The sequence below is a fragment of the Balaenoptera acutorostrata genome, chromosome 7, assembly GCF_949987535.1.
Source record: "Balaenoptera acutorostrata chromosome 7, mBalAcu1.1, whole genome shotgun sequence".
Lineage (NCBI taxonomy): Eukaryota > Metazoa > Chordata > Mammalia > Artiodactyla > Balaenopteridae > Balaenoptera > Balaenoptera acutorostrata.
In genome coordinates, this window is record NC_080070.1 from 81,176,835 (window position 1) to 81,190,607 (window position 13,773).

At 32.8% G+C, this 13,773-nt stretch overlaps 1 protein-coding gene across 2 annotated transcripts in view; it reads left to right on the forward strand.

The window, feature by feature from the left end:
• Positions 1-13,773, forward strand: part of SEMA3A (semaphorin 3A) — a 495,018-nt gene that overhangs the window by 175,842 nt on the left and 305,403 nt on the right. Inside the window, exon 3 of one of the 2 annotated variants that reach the window (XM_057550500.1) lies at positions 2,020-2,141. The exons of the other annotated variant lie outside the window; for it this stretch is intronic. The gene's annotated coding sequence lies outside the window, so the exon portion shown is untranslated. The remainder of the gene's footprint in view (positions 1-2,019; positions 2,142-13,773) is intronic. 2 annotated transcript variants of the gene reach the window in all.

The window sequence follows — 13,773 nt, forward strand, 5'->3', positions numbered from 1 at the left end:
TAAGAAGCTTTTCACTTTTAAACTGAAGAATGAACAGTGTCAGATGTCAGTAATGTCAGCCCAATAACAAATAAAGACTAAACAACTTATGAGAAGGAAATCATCCTATATTATATGTCTGAATGGCACTTTCTTATGTTTAAAATTTTATTGCATAAGATTATCTGACTGTGTATCTTGAAAGAACATGACAATACAAATTCCAAGTTGGAAATGTTCACTGTTTTAAAGGTTATAATTTCATATCGAAATGTAAGAGCATTAACAAGTATTTAAGTTGTTTAGCTTTTCTTACAGGCCATGCAAATTAGTTGGCAACAAAGAATGAGAAGGAATTCGGTCAAATGAATTTACAACAAAATTTGAATATGAGATACCTTACCGATAATCCTGATTCTTATGCTCAATAGGTTTCTTCACTATTGCTTGCAAATGTTATGCATAGGAGCAATGAATAAAATATTAAAGGCAGGTAAAATAATTTGAAATGTAAATCCATATAGTATAAATTAATAAATTCTGTTTTATACTTTAAACAAAGGAATATTAGTAATGTTAGTTATATGAAACTTTCCATTTTCAGCTCTTTAAATTTGATATGATATGTAATGAGGTGGTGTGAACAACATTCCGGGGTAATGCATCACACAGAAAGAAATTGAGAATAATTTGTGATTAATTCCTTGGCACTAGTTGGAATAATATCTGGTAAATGGTCTGAACCCTTTGAAGTCCTTTTTTCTTCCTTTATTTAAGATAGATAATGTGTTTATAGTTAATAACCAAATTTATCAGCAACATCAGGTTTCATTCTGCTGGCTGACCTGTTCTAGGGAAAAAGAATACAATTACAATGATTAGCAAACCATACTCTTTAAGATTTTAGGGGCATATAAAAGGGTTTCCTGTCCCAAATCATTCCTCAATCTGCTCATGCAAAATCCTTTCAAAAAGGAACATTCATCTAATCCACAGTTAAATATATTAATCTCTAAATTAAATATTCCTAGTAGAGGTAACATACTAACTTGAAATAGTTTAGTACATATAACAAGGATGGTGACAGTCCCATTTAATACTTCCAAAGAATTATGTTCAAATTCCAAATGGATAATTAATTTTTAAAAAAGGACTTAATTCAGAAGAGAACTGTTGCCATGTTTAGGGGACTCACCATGCCATATGGAAAAAAAAAAAACTTATTGGGAAAATTGGGGAAAAGAGGCAATTTGAAGGCTATCACATGAAAGGAAGATGAAGTTTCAGCTGTGTAAATCCACCAGGGAATACTTGGAATACTCCCTGGCTCCTTAGACATAATAGATAAATAGGAAGAATAACATTTTAGCTTATAGAACAATCTAAAAAATATAATGAATGGAATGAGCTATGTTGAAATTATTACAAACGGTAATCCTTCTCCGAGGGTATTGAGCTCAGAGAAGAGATCTTTGGATTCTGAATTAGCCATGGTTGCAGGCATATTCTTTAATATTTTGTGACACTATTGTTTTATTCATAAAATAAGTGGGTTAGTCCTATTTTTAAATAATGGAAATTATCTCCTAGGTGCCTCTTATTGGGCGTATTAGATGACCTAAATTTGGGATTAACATATACACACTACTATTTATAAAATAGATAATCAACAAGGACCTACTGTATAGCCCAGGGAACTATATTTTATGATACCCTATAAAGAAAAATTCTGAAAAATAAAAATTATCTCTAAATGAATAGATAAATACTTTTTGTGTTACATTTTTAAAATGATCAAGATGGAAGTATCCATTGCCTGAAGTATAGAAAAATAAGACTCCATATTGCGTTTATGTGTGGAGGGGGTAATGATTCTCAAAGAGAAATACTGGAATACAGAAGGTAAATTTTTCTTTCCTTCCCATGTTTCTAAAGCCAGCATTGATCCTTGTTATAGTTTTTGTATAGTGTCATGAGTTTAATATAATTAATCTACTTAAATACTCACTCTCAGTGTCCTATAATGACTTTCTATTTAAGGCAAACCGCAGAGGCACAGTCTGAGCCTACAGATATTATGGCAAACCTGTTGCGAACAAAGAACATTTGAAGCGTTTGGTGTAGCTGGCTTACACAACGGCACACTGGACAGAATACTGCAGGTACTAGTTTTTCCAAACTTGCCTCCATTTAATATACATAATCATAAATCTGAAAAAATGTTTTTGGCCTACTATTCAAGGTAAAGGAATCCATAGACAAGGATTAAAATAAACTCATTGAAGAAACTGTTGTAAAAATTTAGTAAATAAGATGAAGATTTGCATTATTTGAGAAGTAAGAGCTTTGGTTAAAATGGTGACTGGAATGGACAGTTCCTCACAATTCATTCTTGGAAAAATAATCCAATTAGAAAGACTTGTCAAAGACATGCTTTTCTGAAATTATTGAAAAATGGAAAAGAAACTTCACATTTGAATCAAATGGGATGTCACCTTAAAATAAAGCAAGATAATAATAATAATAACAGATGTAGCAGGTTATGGGTTTTCAGAAACCAAATAGGCTGGGGAAAAGCAATGAAGAACAGAAAGGAATCAGGCCTGGTAGAAGAGGAACACTCTTCCAGTGATATTATTTGGCAGAATGAATTTGAAAATACATCTGAGTGGAGTTTGGATTAAGAGAATGATAAAAGAAAAAGAGAGATGATGATACATTGGAAAAGCAAGATAGATGATCCTTTTCAGCTTTAAAAATGCTATGATTCTAGGCTTTAGATGATTTGGCATGAAAAATTAAGAGAACATGGCAAGTTTAGTTATTCATAACAAAGTAAGATAATGTGAACTTTATTGAGTTATTATATTCATTGAGGGATAAAAATACCTTGACTCTGGTGTAACTTAGATGGAGCAGAACCTGGGATGGTGCCTGGTGTGTAGTTAGGGTCAGTCATTTTTTAATTGAATTATCCCACTCATTTCAGTAGGTGCTGAGTTAAATACTTAAGGAACTTCTTTGCTCTGTGTTTGTGTGTCTTAGAGAAAATACTTATACTTTCTAAAAATTGTGTAAGTATAGATACAATGTATAACTTATTGCTTTTAAATATGAAATATAATTATTGATGATATGAGTTGCATCAAATATTAAGAACCTTGGAAATACATTATTATTGCATTCTTAAGTGGTGCAAATGTAATTCCTTGCATTTAAAAAGTTGAAGCATATACAACATACTCAGGAGCCTAAAACAGCAGAGCATAGCATTAAAGAATCAGTCTTCAGTGCAGAGGGAGAGTAGCAGTAGAGTTCAAAAGTTGCCTACCTTTGAGGGCTGGCTATTTCTTTGAATTCTATCTGCTATTTTGATAAACTTTTGCTCAAATTCTGTAAGGCCTGTTTCTACAGAATGGGAAGAAACAATAGTACCTGTATCACAGAGCTATTCTGAGGAAAGGAGTTGAAGTAGTAACAGTTTTTCCAAGAAATGTTAGCTACCATTATCTAATAATATGAGAATCCTATCAAACTAAAGGTTGTAAACGGAGAGCTTTAAATACTGTTTTCTTTTTACTTTCCTAGAGAGTCATATTTGTTACTTATTCTTTAACCAGAGTCTGTAACTTTCGATAAAAGTTTTTCAGCCGTCCTTGAGTAATTTTTGTTTTAGAAAGCGAGGTAATAAATATATCAAAATGAAATTCTAAGCCCACTCCTTCCTTCAGCTGCTTTACTTTCTATCTGTTCTACATTCCCTCACTGTCTGGCACTGAATTCAATGACTTCAAAATGTGAATGAGAGTTTGATTTGGATGAGTGTCAAACCAAAGCCACCACTACTACGTTGAGGTGCCTTGTATTTATTTCCTTTTTTTCCCCTTAAAGTAAAAAAATCCGCTGCTCTGCAGTGTTTTAGCTGTGATGGGGGAGGAGGTGAATTAAAATGTTTTAAACAAAATTTAACATGCCAAGACTTCAATGGAATTTCAATCATTATAGTTTATGCATATTTGCTGAAGGCTATACTTTTGCTAATGTAAACAGCTATTTTTTTTTCTTTCCCAACAAGTTGCCTGTTACCAGAGAAAATATCTCTTTGTATGCAGCTTCTTTTGTGTGAACCATCTTGCTAGTTAAATGCAAAACGAACAAAATATTCAATGAAATTCTCAAAAGATAAATAATAATAATAAAGGTTTTTATGCTAGCCTTTATATTTGTTGGTTAAAATGTTTGACCTCACCAGCCTTTACGTCTTAATATTTAGTTGAAAAGAAATATAACTTTACTATTAAATGATTTGGGTTTAGTACTTCCTCTTGCCATAACCACGTTTTTTAGGAATTCCATCGTGTGTGGGTGTTTGTGTGCATGCATATGAACATACGTATTTTTTTCTTGTATACCTTTGTTATACCTGTATTGCTTTCATTTCCTGGAAGGGCTTTTAGTAGAGCATACAGTCAAAATTCTTTGGATTTGCCTTTTGCTTCATGTCTTCCCTCAGGTTTTCAGGCACCTGCTACATTGTCTTCTGTAGTTAAACAGTAAAGGAAGTAGACTCATTGCAGAGGGGAGTTTGATTTTCTTCTCTGAAACCACCTGGCAACTGTAGATAAACGGTATATGTAAAGGGGGAGAAAATTTCTTAGGACCTCCACAATTACAACACAATAAAAAAAAAAATGAAGCTGTAGTTACACTGTCGAACATAAAAGAGTACAAGAGAATAAATCATAGAATGTGCCCCACCAAGCACACATTGAGACCTGCTGTTTTCCCTGTGGGTGTTCACATGACTTTGATTTTCATCTAATGACAAGAAAACACAAACATTGGCAAAAGCTTTACTCGAGTTTTGGTGACCCCACTGTGTTAAATAGGACTTGAATTTGAGTGCCTAAAGAAAACTTCTGTATGATATGTTTGTTTGGCTTTTATTCCCAGAAACTTAACAGTCCCATCAATCAAAAGAGAAACATATCTAGAATATGGGAAAAAGTGTTTTGATAGGGAGATTAAAAAATAAGCACATTCTCCTTCCTCATGACATTTGTTATTAATAACTTTGAAAGAGTCATTCCATTCATAGGACACAGTGATTAAAAGGGATCCAAACTTCTGTTTGAATTGTTCAATACTCTTTACAGCATAGGATGCTCAAGTTGAAGGTCAAGAGTCATTTTAGTTTTTGATGAGTGTGAGGAAATGAAGCAGATTTTTACATCCTAAGGTTGACCATCTACCTAGCCTTGTCTGCTCTCACTCTGAAATTTTGTAGGTAAAGTCTAATGACCTTAGGTGGTGATATCGTCGACTAGATGGATTTAGGACTGCATCTGCTGTTCTATGTTTCAGTATCTCCGAATCTAATTTTCGGATAGTTCCTGAGTCATAATTCTTGAAAGAAAGGAGAATGCAATACTTAGAGAAGGGTAAGAGAAGCTAGTCTTTGAAAATCAGGAGAACCAGGTTAAATATTTCCTTAATAGATAGCCCCTTTGCTGTTTCTACTAATCAGTGTCAGCCAGCTCTTGAAGTAAACACCTGCTCAGAGACAGTTACACATGGCATTTACTTTAGAAGATAATGTAGGTGCTTAATTTCTCTTAAATTTAGACTTTATTATAAATCAGTAATCTGCTTTCCTTGTATAATGCAACTATCTGGATTTTAAAAAAGAAAATAATGCTCATTTTTGGAAGTGATATTAATCATAACACTCTCATTTAAATATTTTCTGTACACTGTAGCAAAATTTCCTCTCCCAATCTAGAATAGTGATAGTTTTCTACTATATCCAGTCAGTTACCAAATTTTCTATATTCTTCTCTAAAATATTATATTTTTCTATAATTTTATTATTTTATTTTCACTGATATTACTTTTCTTTAGGCCCTTTTAACCTTTCACTTAGTAAATTACAGCACAAGGAAGGAATTACAGATTGTTTTGAGTATTTTCTGGAATTTTAAGCCTGGAAAGATGACATTAAAAGTAGTAGTTAAAATTTTAAAAATTGAAGAGAAAGATGAGCTTAGTTTTAACCAGATTCAGCTTGATACATTCGTTCAGAATTACCAGCACACAGTTTAATGCATGCACGTGTCTGTGTTTGAATGTATCATAGAAAAGGTCAGCATGTATGTTTTGATATACTGATTCTAGATTGGTATAATCTTGGGTGTTCTGAGAACAAAGATTTAAGGTTTGAAAGATTAAGTAGGTTTGCAAGCCAAGCTACCCATTATAACCCATGAAACTTACACACATACACAATTTTTGAAGATTAACAATCCATGTTAAACTATTAAATACCTTACATAATTTTACTATTTTATTTATATAATTTAATTAACTATTTCTAAAATTTATTTCATTATGATAGTTTTTTTGGAAATTTTTTAAAAGAGAAAGTGAGAGAGCACAGCTGTTACTATATAGAAATGCAAACATTTTTTCCCTTAGAAAACACTGATTTAACTTATCTAATGAGTAGAGAAGTCTGCAAAAAAGGGTGAAAGAAGAGGTTTCTAAACTTTAAGGATAGGGAGATGACAGAAGATGTTTTAGGATAAGAAAGACTTAATTGTGTTTATTAATAGATAATGGGGAAAAGTCAATAGTGGTAGCATGAAATTTCAAGAAATTATAAGGATGATAAAAAAGATCATGAAGACAATAAAAATAGATAATATCAATTTAATCACTAACATAAAAATGAGTTCATTTAAAAAGCTTTTGCGGACAGCATTCTGGAGTTTTGAGAAATGATACGGCAAGTTTAAGGAGAATAGAAGTATTTTGTAATAGCCACAAAAGGAAATGCAAAAAAAAGCTCACTAGGAAATTGAGGATAAATAAAAGTATTGTAAATCAGCTTTGAGAGTCCAGCAGTGGTTGAAAAATGTGAGTTGACTGTGAAGTTGGTTGAAAGTGGTAGATTTTTATTCCAGTTAAGGATGATGAGTTGATACGGTTATGGACAGGGATTTCTGTGTGTCACCTTTGGCAGTGCAAGTTTCGTGTCATCAAGGGCTCAGATGATTTTGAATGTTATGAAAGAGATCATTTAAAATGGACGATAAAGAAATCCCACTTCCACATAGCTTCTGGATGGCAGCCAAATGGCTACCTTCTCTCTTTCCTTAAATATCTATGAAGATTTGAAAGGTAAAGAAAATGTCTCAACACTATCAAAAAACATTGTAATAATAATAGTGAACATTTATTGAATTCTTACTATGTCAAGCCAGTATAGTCATATGTATTGACTCAGTTTATCTTTGCTAATATTTTATTATTATCCATAAATTATTCCCATTTTTCAGCTGAAGAAATTGACGTAGGGAAATTAAGTAAAATACTCAAGTTTGCATAGCTAGTGAACAAGAGTTGGATTTGAACCTAGTGAATGTGGCTACAAAGTCTGTTCTTTTAAACACCGCATTATATTGTTTAACATCAAAACCTATGAGAAATGATAATAATTTCAAGTTGGAACAAGGTGAGAATACAACTGGAATGAGAGGAACCCAGGCTTCTGTTGATGACCTAAACTGTTTTCCCCTTTTTTTCTTGGCGAGAGGAGTAGGTGATCTCTTTCTAATCCTATCCAAGTACAGCTCATGTGTGATGCCCACTTAATTATCAACACACTAACACCAAATCTAACTTCCACACAGCTGCCAGGTGACTCCCTGGGACTTAGCAACGGATCATGCTCAGCAGTTTCCCCTGGCTGCCCATTCTTTTCTTCAAGTGGTCTTCCTAGCGCTGCTGGCCTTTGCTTTTAGCACCACAGACTTCTATGGATGATTGTTATGCTAATATCACCCTGCTTGGTCCAGCTCTTACAGTAGTGGAGAAGTAAGGAGGCAAAGAGAATATAATCCTTATATCAGAATTGAGTTTTCCAAGTAATACATCTTTGATCTCAACAATTAGAGAAAATGCTGGTGGCTTGAAAAATGCTTTTGAAAAACTTAAGAGCAATCACTGTAAATTTTAAGCATGACATGCATCCTCTTACATAGCAGTAAATTTAAAATCAAATTGAACACAATCCATATAACAAAAATATAGATGTCAAGGACACATGAGATTAAAGAAAAAGACAAAGAAGAAGTACATCTGTTATAGTAGTAAATTGGGAAAATTCCATCTTAAGATACATTCTCTCACTTAGGGGAAAAAACAAATTTCAGTGATACACCATCTGAGGGATCAAATGCCTAAAATTTGGTATCATGAACATTTTTAAAATTTTAACAGAAAAATGAAAATCCAAACAATGGGTGAAACTCTATCAAGTCATTAAAATTAGAAGAAAAGTGACAATGGAATTTTAATATTTCTATATAGGCATTGCAACAAAAAAAAGATTAAATGGGGCAAAGAATTACACTGATTGGAAAACACGTAATTCATAATATGGACATAATGTAACTTTAACTCTGCCACACATTGCAATGGTATAGTGATCTTTCACATTAAGCTTCCTACCACCAAGGAGCTCATATTTTGAGCTCAAGGGGCCATGTGATTCATGCCGATGGAGGTATATACAGAATGCTGTGGAGATATATACTGAATAATATCTAAATAGACTGGGAGATCAGACAATACTGAGGTGACTTTTATTAGGAATAAGTTACATAAATATGACAGTACTTGTCCAGATACAGAAGAGAAATATTATATAACCACAAAGACCATGCATACAGCAGGCCAGTATCACACATTTCCCGTGCACACTGGCTTCAAATTATGATGCGTTTGACTAACTGCAAAAAAGTTTTCATTTATCTTCTATTGTTTCATATAAAAATATTTGTTCTGCTTTGTTTGCTTTCATCCTTTTTATTAAACACAATTTTATTTGGAAAAAATTCAAGGTTACCAAAAAATGTCAAGAATGGTACAAAGAACTCCCATGTATCCTTTACCACCATTTGGTTTTGACAACTGCCCAGGCAATTATCACAACTGAATCCAATCCAGCCTGGTGCCTTGCACTCAGTGGTCACGTCATTCTCGTCTCCTTCAAAAAGAGCAGTTCTTCAGTCTTTCCTTGACTTTTACAACCTTGACATGGTTGAAGATTACAAGGCATTCATTTTGTAGAATGTCCCTCAGTGCAGTATTGTCGAGTGTTTCCTCAAGGTCATACCTAGGAATATACCTATAAGGTTATGCATTTTTGGCAGGAATGCACAGGAGTCATTCTGTGTCCTGTCAGTTTGCCTATGATATTTGTGTCTCATTACGGTCATATTGCCTTTGATAATTTGATTAAGGTGGTCACTGCCACGTTTTTCCACTAGAAAGTTACATTTCTTTTTTCTCTTTGTAATTATTAAGTATTTTGCAGGGAGCTATTTTGAGATTAAATAAATATCCTGTTACTTTTAACACTTCATTCATTAATTTTATTTTATTTTTTTATCTTTTATTTTTTAAATTTAAGTATGGTTGATTTACAATGTTGTGTCATTCATTAATTTTAGAAACTGTTGATATTTCTTGCCTGTATTATTACTTTGATGATTATTGATGATTATTTTCTAATTTCATTTATCACAATGCATTTATTATTTGATACTCTACTGTAAGGGAGAGATTTTTCTTCTCATAATTCATTTATTCATTTGTTTATATCAGTGCAAACTAAAGAATTCTAATTTTATTCAGTGTGTTATAACCATTACTATAATTGTCCAGAGTTGATCAGCAAGAGTCCTTTAAGCTAGATCCTTTATCATTTTGACATGTCTAAATCATTCTTTGAGTACTTTGATACTATCTGGTGCACACAATGTTCTAGAATCATCTTGGAGCTGCTGCAGCACAGAAATTAGCCATTTCTTCAGGGAGCCCTGGTTCCTTTCATAGGAAAATACCATGTAGAAACCAAGATCGTGTGCTTTTTATTCTTGGGATTTTGCTACTCATAGGCCCTCTCAGTGGACAGAGCTAGGAAATATATGTGTTTACACTTACACACATGCACATACAGAACTTTTCATCTATATCTGTAACTATACTTATATCTATATATTAAACTATGACTTCATGCTAATAAATCCAATTTTTTAAGACTTTAATTTTTTAGAGAAGTTTAGATTTAAAGCAAAATTGATGGTAAGGTACAGAGATTTCCCATGTACCCCCTACCCTCACATATGCATAGCCTCTCCCATTATCAACATTCCCCCACCAGAGTGGGCCATTTGTTACAATTGATGGACCCGTATTGACACATCATAATCACCCAAAGTTCATGGTTTACTCACATGGATCCTGACTTTAGTGTTTTATCTAAAAAGTCATAGACATAATCAAGGTCATCTAAGTTTTCTCCTATGTTATTTTTTAGGAGTTTCATACTTTGAATTTTACATTTAAGTTTGTAATCCATTTTGAGTTAATTTTTGTGAAGAGTACAAGATCTGTGTCCAGATTCATTCTTTGCATGTGGATGTTCAGTTCAGTTGTTCTAGCACCATTTGTTTAAAAGACTATCTTTTCTCCATTGTAATGCCTTTCCCCCTTTATCAAAGATCAGTTGAGTATATCTATGAGGTGAGGTTCTATTTCTGGGCTTCCTCTTCTGTTCCATTGATCTACTTGTCTATTTTTTTCACCAGTATCACACTGTTCTGATTACTGTAGCTTTAAGACTGTAGTCTTGCAGTCAGGTGGTGTCAGACCTCCAACTTTGTTATTATCCTTTAATATTGTATTGGCTATTGTGGATCTCTGTGTAAACTATTGAATCGGTTTGTCACTATCAATATGATAACTTGCTGGGATTTTGATTGGGATTGCATTGAATCAGTAGATCAACTGATATCTTGACAATATTGAGTCTACCTATCCATAAACATGGAATATTTCTCCATTTAGTTGTTTGATTTTGTTCATCAGAGTTTTGTAGGTTTCCTCATATAGCTCTTATACATATTTTGTTACTTACATATAAGTATTTTATTTTTGGGGTGCTAATGTGAATGGCATTGTGTTTAATTTCAAATTCCACTTGTTCACTGCTATAAAAGAAAGCAATTGACTTTTGTATTTTAACCTTATATCCTGCAACCTTGCTATAATAACTTATTAGTTCCAGGAGGGTTTTTTGTTACATAGACAAGGCTTTGAGTTTTTCACTATTAAGCATGATGTTAGCTATAGGGTCTTTTTTAGATATTCTTTACCAAGTTGAGGAAGGTCTTCTCTATCCCTAATTTACTGAGTGTTTTTTGTCATGAATGAATGTTGGATTTTGTCAGATGCTTTTTCTGCATATATTGATTTGATCATGTTATTTTTTCTTCTTTAGCCTGTTGATATGATTGATTACATTACTTGATTTCCAAATGTTGGTGCAGCCTTGCATACCTGGGATGAATCTCACTTGATTGTGGTGTGTAATTCATTTTATACATTATAGGATTTGATTTTCTAATACTTTGTTAAGGAGTTTTACATCTACGTTTATGAGAGATATTGATCTGTAGTTTTTATTTCTTGTAGTGTCTTTGGTTGTGTTATTAGGGAAATGCTGACCTCATAGAATGACTTAGGAAATATTCCCCCTGCTTCTATCCTTTGAAAGAGATTATAGAGAATTGGTATAATTCTTTTTCAACTGTTTGGTAGAATTCGTAAGTGAATCCATCTGGGTCTTGTGCTTTCTGTTTTGGAAGATTATTAATTGTTGATTAAAATTCTTTAATACAGGCCTATTCATATTGTCTATTTCTTCTCATGTGAGTTTTGGTAAATTGTGTCTTTGAAGGAATTGGTTCATCTCATCTAGATTACAAAATTTGTGGGCACAGACTTTTCCATAGTATTCTTTTATTATCCTTTTAACGTCCATTGGGTCTATAAAATAGATTCAACTTTAACCTATCATTAGTCATGTCTGTGCAATGACTTTTAAACTGAAACCAGATTGAGGGAAGAAAAAAAAGAAAGGCACTTGCCTTTTTTCTTAAAAAGCCTTTGTTTTTGCTGACATTGTTTTTTAAGGCTTCCTTGTCATCTCCTAATATTCAGTGACTTTAAGATGATGGAAGGATGTCGTTTTGTCTCGTCCCCTCATTTTACGCCTAAAATGATTGAGAGGGAAATGGGACTACTTGCAAAGCAACACATTTAGGGAAAGGTAAAGTCATACATTTTACTCAGAACGTGTAAGTTGTCTAATGCTTTATCCACCAAACATTATTTTACATTTACTTACTAAAAAGAAAATAAGATGACTAAGACTTAGCTAGTTAGATTTCATATTTATTGAGGGACTGCTATAAACTGGGCACTCTTTCATAAATTGAATCTTTCAATCTTTTCAACAAAAACATGCAATAGTAGTTTAAAATCCACTTTACTAATGAGGATAGCCTTACTCAGAAAGAATTAATGAATTGCTTAAAGTCAAATAAGATCATCAAGTATGGCTCAAATTTTGCTGAATTGATTCTAAATCTGCTGAGCTTGATAGTACATTACTGCCTAAGACATCTGTAATAACAGAAAGAGGGCTAGAGTGAACCATGCCAAATGGCAATCAAATTAAAATAATCAATGATTTTTAAAATTAAATTAGATAGTGGAAGTGATTGATGTTTAATTTATTTTTACCATCTTATTTGTGAAATAATGAGTCCACTCAAAAATTACTTTAGTAAGCACCTACTATGTGCTGGAAATTGTACTTTTAATGGACGATTAAATGGTGATTAAATCATACCATCAGACTCAATTAATAACATATATGTGGGAAAACATACAGTTAATAAAATATATATTAAGCATAATATAAGGAAATGCTTTTTGTGAAATACATACAAAACACTATAGAAGTACAGATTAAGGAGCCAGCAGGTACCTTCAGAAAAGAGAGGGATGTAAGGAATAAAAGCAATTTTTCTTTTTATGAAAAGAGAAGCATTAATCGGAGATAGTATGTTTAATGAAGCTGGGCCACATCTATCTTTTTTACACCGCTATTACCTACTAGTGTTACCTGCTTCAGTGTAGACACTCAATAAATATTTATTTAATAAACAAATAAATGAAAGAATAAATATTGAATGAATATCCAGTAGCATCATATAGCTGAAACTTAGATTATGGGATGGGGAACGGCAGAAGGCAAATTTGGAAATATTAATCGAGGCACACAGTGAATGTTTTCACTACCACTTTATGTAATCAGGACATTGTTCTGTGATCTTGAACAGCAGCAACCAAAGTAAATATAATGTGAGACACACAAATAATTTTAAATTTTCTAGTAATCACATTAAAAATTAGTAATGTATCCCTACTCTACATTAAATGAAATTTATATATCATAAGGATCAAAATTATTATTTTGACATATCATCAGTTTTAAAATTATTAATAAAATATTTTACGTTCTTTTTTCGTACTCCTTTGAAATCTGGTGTGTATTTTACATTGACAGTAAGTCTCAACTTTGCTTAACCACACGTTAACTGCTCAATAGCCATATGTGGCAGTGGTTAGTGTACTGAGCAGAACAGGTCTAGGGTTCTGGTTACTTAAAGTGTGGTCCTTAGACAAGCAACACTTAAAAAGTTGGTAGAAATGCAGAATCTTGGGCTGCACTGGAGACCAACTAAATTAGAATCTGCATTTTCTTAAGAACTTCAAGTAGTTTTATGTACATGACAGTTGGAGAAACGCTGGTCTAGATAACCAGCTCTAATGTTAGGTGTGTACATCCCAAAGAGTTCAGAAGATACATGCTACTGG